Source organism: Pteronotus mesoamericanus, unplaced genomic scaffold, assembly GCF_021234165.1.
Source record: "Pteronotus mesoamericanus isolate MK-2021 breed Mesoamerican mustached bat unplaced genomic scaffold, CSHL_Meso_final contig_245, whole genome shotgun sequence".
Taxonomy (NCBI): domain Eukaryota; kingdom Metazoa; phylum Chordata; class Mammalia; order Chiroptera; family Mormoopidae; genus Pteronotus; species Pteronotus mesoamericanus.
Window position 1 is genome coordinate 1,014,671 of NW_026555103.1, and position 6,000 is coordinate 1,020,670.

At 41.5% G+C, this 6,000-nt stretch overlaps 1 pseudogene; it reads left to right on the forward strand.

Moving 5' to 3' along the window:
- The window catches only part of LOC129070109 (ubiquitin-60S ribosomal protein L40-like), a 146,394-nt pseudogene extending 141,463 nt beyond the window's left edge, over positions 1-4,931 (forward strand).
- Positions 4,932-6,000: the final 1,069 nt, after the last annotated feature.

Consider the following 6,000-nt stretch of genomic DNA (forward strand, 5'->3'; position numbering starts at 1 on the left):
GTCCCTAAATACCACTCCCTGTTTGCAAGGGCAGTTATTTTGAGCATCTCTATGAAAATCTGGTACCTAATGCTGTAGATCTTGAAGCCAGATTCCATCATTCATAGCTTCCTAGAGGCCAGGTATATAGGGATCACAGCTGAAAATCATTACATTCTCTAAAGAGGGTTAACTATGAAATCATAGGTTACCCCATTGTACTAAGATTGTTCTTAATATTGATTTAGGTGCACATAAAAGGATTATTCTTTGCTTATGTTCTCAGGATCAAATCCCCATTCAGAGAAGATGGGATTTCCAAGCAGTCAGAAAAATGGGCCCTTGGACACAGAAATAAGCCAGTACCATGATACAGGACAATGATCTAGAACCAAGTCTTAACACTGCCATTCACTGGCTCTGAGACCTTGCCTTCATTTATCCTCTCTGGAGACTGAATGTATTCATCAACAAGCAAGAGCAGGGTTCCTTTTATCTTACTGTTATTGGTGGAAGATGAGTTCTTGTGATATCATGGTGAAAAGAGTTCCCTGAGACCTGCATGGGAATATAAGATTTTATGGTAAATTTTATTGATGATGTAAAATTAAGAGGGTTCACCTCTTCCTGACTTACCAATGTCCCATCTGTCTGTCTTGTTATGGAAAAGGTCCACCCTTGGCCTCAGCAAGGCCAAGACAAAAGCCAGTGTCCAGAATTTCTGCTCTCTATTAAAGTCCAGTCCAGTCCAGCTAGCTTAATGTAAGTTTCCAACTGCAGTCCATTACTGTGCTGTGGTATTCAGGCTTTCTTCAGGAGCCTGCATGTGGAGTCCACATGGCCACTGGCCACATGGCTGCTAAGACTACATGGCCATAGAGAGAGAACAGCTGAGTACATGGTGTGAGTGCAGGTCACGAGAAAGAGAGAGATAGATAATTTCTTTGCTTCCCTGGGATTATAACCAGGAGCATGGGTTTTGGATGGACCAGGTGCCTTTCCAAAAGAACCAATAAACTTCCCAAGTTTTCACCAGCTTTGAATGAGTTTACTCCCCCTAATTAGACTAACATGCCTTTTTGGTCAAATCCCTTTCCCTGTATCGACCCCCAACAATCTGATACCTGAGTAGGGAAGTGAAGGGTGTTAATCCTCTTGGCAGAGCAATGCTGTAATCCCCTGGGGTATGAAGCTGTAGCTTCCTGGCTAAGTGAGCAGGCTCATGCTTCCCAATTTATTAAGCTCAATATCTAAGTCCCTTTGCTCCCTTTGTTAAATTAACAATTAGTTAAATACTGATGATAACATTATTGTGTACAAGATAGAAATAAATAAGACAATGGATGTGACAGGAAGAATGGAGGGGAAATAAATAGCAGCTGGACATAAGGCTGATGTAGAAGGACCCATGGAATGCAGGCTAGAAGTGAGCCAAAATTTGGATGTGAGTTTCCCAGGAGACCATGTAAAGAGAAAAGTAGTAAAAGGTGAATAGTACCCTGTAGTCACCCCTGTGTTCCTTTAACACTTCCACCCTTAGGCTGCCTTTCTTGCTCTGGGTTATTTCCACACCACCCTCCCAGGTGCCCGTTAAGGGCAGATGAGATGGTCACCAAGATCTAGGTACTCCAAAGCCCATGACAAGTTAGGCTTCTTTGGCTGGTGAGTTCTGGTATTTTAATCCAAAGTGATTTAATCCAAAAGTTAATGTGAACGCCATACAGCTTTTAATAAAAATCAGAGGGTACTTATGGTACTCTAGGCTACCATAGATGGTACAAACATATCAAACCTGGTGCATGTTCATAGCAGCACAATTTAAAATAGCCAAGTGTTGGAAGCAACCTAAGTGTCCATTAGTAAATGAGTGGATCAAAAAACTATGGTACATTTACATAATGGAATACTATGCAGCAGAAAGAATGAAGGAGCTCCTGCCCTTTGCAATAACATGGATGGACCTGGAGAGCATTATTCTAAGTGAAATAAGACAAGTGGTGAAAGACAAATACCATATGATCTCAGCTATAAGTGGAACGTAATCCCCCCAAAAAACAAACAAGCAAGCAAAATATATCCAGAGACATTAAAATAAAGAACAAGGTAATAGTAACCAAGAGGGAAGGAGGGAAGGGAATAATGGGGGAAAGAAGGGGAATGGTCTAGTCAAAGAACATGTATAAAGAACTCATAGACAAAGCCAGAGGAATGGAAGGATTGAGGGTGGGAGACCAGGGTGGGTGAGGCAGGGGAAAGTGGTGGCGGGAAAGTGGAGATGAGTTACTTGAACAATTTAAAAAATTTTTCAGATTTATTTTGTGGATCTATGGCAAGGTATACTCGACTTTGTAGCATTAATATTTGCCTAGATTGGGTTCTAGAAGAAGTGTATATGGTTCGTTTGGGTGACTCCAGGAAACACAAGTAAAAGAGGGGGAAGCGAGTAAGGAAAGGAGGCCAAATAACCCTGCATTCCAGGATAAAAAAGAGAATCACTGTGATGTTATTGACAAAAAAGAAAGGAAGAAGGCCATAACAAGAGAAGATTACTACCCCCAGACCCATCTTTATTTTACAATCAGTCATCCAATTTTACCGTTAGAGATACTCATGGGTAAAGAGATAGGAGAGAAACCAAAGAGGATATGATGCCAGGGGATCATTGAGCAGAAAAAGTGAAGATAAATGAGTTGGTTGTGATTGTTGGATATGATAAGGTCAAAGAAAGTAAGTTCTGTGAGTGTTCACTGGCTGATATATTCAACTGTCTATAGAACATGAGATTAGTGTCAGGGCCTTATTACTGAGACCTTACTATTCCAGGCCCTAGAGAAGCCAATATTTAAATAAATTACTTGTGCTTATGGATGCTGAAAGGAATCATTGTTGTAATGAGTCATTATGGGGGCTAATTCCTTTTTTGTCATATTACCAGGGGAGAAAATGGATTTTTCTTTGTAAACATTTAGTGAGCATCTTGACAGGCTTTATGTAAATTATTTTCACACACTTTCTGTCTCTAAGCACTCTGTATCTTTGTTCTGATTTCATGCCCACAAATATCCTTTTAAACTTTTTATGCACATTGCAGATACTTTAATTTTGAGATGGAGATGTCCACTGAGGAATGAGCACAGTGCTGATTGGTTGAAAATTTACAGTAAGCATGAATCTATGGTTAAGAGCTTGGGCAAGGGCAGCCTGGCTTTGGACTTTGGCCACATTTGCCACAATTAACCTTCCAAAGCCTTAGTTTCTCCAACTGTAAAGTGGGTACACTTCTTTATGTTTAGCCTAGGGTTGTTGTGACAATTAAGTTAAAAAAAACTTGATTTGGGTATCTGGTACATGACAATGGTTCAATGAATTGGAGTGGTATTTTCATGTATATGTGAAGACTTTATAAATATAATTACTTTGAACTATGATTAATCTTGGCATTTTAATTTACAGCTAATAAAAGGGCCACAAAAATCAATCAACTATTATAGTAGAGAAAGGAAAACAAGCAAATAAAACCCCTAAACCAGAAATCTTTGGATGGATTTTTTCATATTCAAGTAAAGCTATTTAGCAGCACTGTTGTGGCCTACCATACCCTCTTAGAACCCACTATTTTCCTGCACCCATCTGAACAGCTTCTTAGTGTAAGTGTCTTTGGTTCTCTCTCTGATAGCTTTTTCTAGTCCCCAAAGTATGCTCAGTGTATGAGATGGATAGGAGAAAAGTGTAGTAAAGTTACTGCCCCAGGAACAGACCTCAGGCAATGGAGTCTCTGGATAAATATCACTGCTTCCTCCTTCCCCAGGGATAAAAACTCTGAGGCATGTTTATATCTTCTCCCACAAGTCTCTTGCAGGGCTGAGCCCAGGTGCTCAGCATGGTTACTTGATCACGAACACAACTTCTGCTGGCCTTCTTCCCTGCCCTGTCTCATATTCTCATTCCTCTGCTGAAGTGAGATCCACTGGCACCACTTTCCAAATTAAAAACTTACACCCAAATCCTTATCTCAGGTTCTGCTTTGTGGGGAGGCCAAACTAAGACAGATAATTTGTTCAGTGAAAGTAATCAGGTGAGCTCTATACATCTGGATTAAGACAAAGAAATATTTTATTTTTCTCAAATAGAAAAAAGAAAAGATTTCTAAGGTAATGGGGGTTTTTTGTGTTTTTTTTTTTTTTCAGCTCAGGAAAATTTAATGATGACCTAGCACACTAAAACAACAAACGGACAACTTCTACCTATCTTGGGCTTGATCTTATTTCCCTTCCTGATAGTACAGAGGCTTCCTGGGTAAGGAAGAGAGGAAGAGAGTTCAGGTGTCGGAAGCTAATTGGTCACCAGGCACTGAGTTGGCACACATTCAAACATCCAGTAACAGAGACAGAGGATCATGGGGTACATCTGGCCCACAGAAATATTCTGTCTGATATGCTCAATGTTTTTAGAAAATAAGAATTGGCAAAGTTCAGATTCAGGGGTTTCTGGTTCCGGTGGCTTCCAGTTCCACCATCTTCTTTCTTCTTAGTGAGGCAGCAGAGTGGCCTCGCCAGCAGATGAGAGGAGTACATCTCTGTGAGACCCTGACTGGCAAGACCATCACCCTTGAGGCTGAGCACAGTGACACCACTGAGAATGTCAAAGCTAAAATACAAGACAAGGAGGGCATCCTGCCTGCCCAGCAGCATCTGATGTTTGCAGGCAAACAGCTGGAGGATGGCCACGCTCTCTCAGAATACAACATCTAGAAAGAGTCGACCCTGTGGTTGGTGCTTCATCTGTGGGGTGGCATCAGTGAGCCCTCCTTCCTCCAGTTCGCCCACAAATACAACTGAGACAACGTGATCTGCCGCAAGTGTTACACCCGCCTGCACCCCTGTGCTGCCAACTGCCACAAAAATAAGTGCAGTCACACCAACAACCTCTGCCCCAAGAAGAAGGTTAAATAAGGCCCCTCTACCACCTCCTCTGCCTGCAGGGCTGCCTTCTACCTGATACCCGTGACCCTGGGGCCTCAATAAAGTTTTCCTTTCATTGACTAGAAAAAAATTGGCAAATTTCACACACAAAATTTGGCTTTCTGAAATCTGGCTACATTACACCTACATGTCCACATGGCCCACAGTGGGCAAAGCCAAGGGGTGTGTCCCTCAAATAAGTCTGTCTCTGCCTGACCCAGTTCATTACTTTAATTCTCTGGTCCCTGTATGCATTTGAACCTCTGGGTCCTGACACTTCCTACATCAAGTTGTCACCATGACCAAGATCTCCCCTCAGTAGCTGGGACATGTGTTTCCCTAGCAGAAGACAGAGAAGACTGAGGTAAATCTGTCCTGGCCTGTGTAGACCTTATGACAACTTTTGGCATTATAGGATCAGCACAGACAAGGTCTGGAGCCCAGCTAAAAAAGTAAATTAAATTAAATAAAAGGTGCCCTTACTTTTTATTACCATTGCAACATTTTATTATCTCTTCCCAATTTTAGCCTCCTGGCTCCCATTTTATGCACTGGTTTTGAACTGCTTGAGTAGAGAAACCAGAAGAATAAAATAAAGGAACTATGTATGTGGGACTTTGGGCACCTGCCAGCCTGCTGTGGGGTTCAGGAGTCTAAAAAACTTTCCTGAGGAGATAGAAGGATCAGACTCGTTGTTGTCATCCTCAGCCCTCAACTCAGAGGTGCTGTTATCACTGCTCATATCCAGAAATCTTAGCATTTTCTCATGGAAGTTTGGTGTTTTACACTATGCAGTATTTTGCACACAAACAGAAATCTGCAGTTCCCAGCTGTCTCCAAGTGATCTTAATGTCTCATGATGAAAAGTTTCATTTGCATATTTGCCCATGTTTATCATCAATAGATTCAGCTAATCACCCTGTTACACAAGACCATGTGGTTTTATGGTTGCCTTTGTGTGGTGCCGGTCATCAGTTTCAGGAGCAAGAACTTGATGAAATCAGGTCAATTCACATTTCATAAATAAATCCACCATGACACCATGTATAGGATTTATATG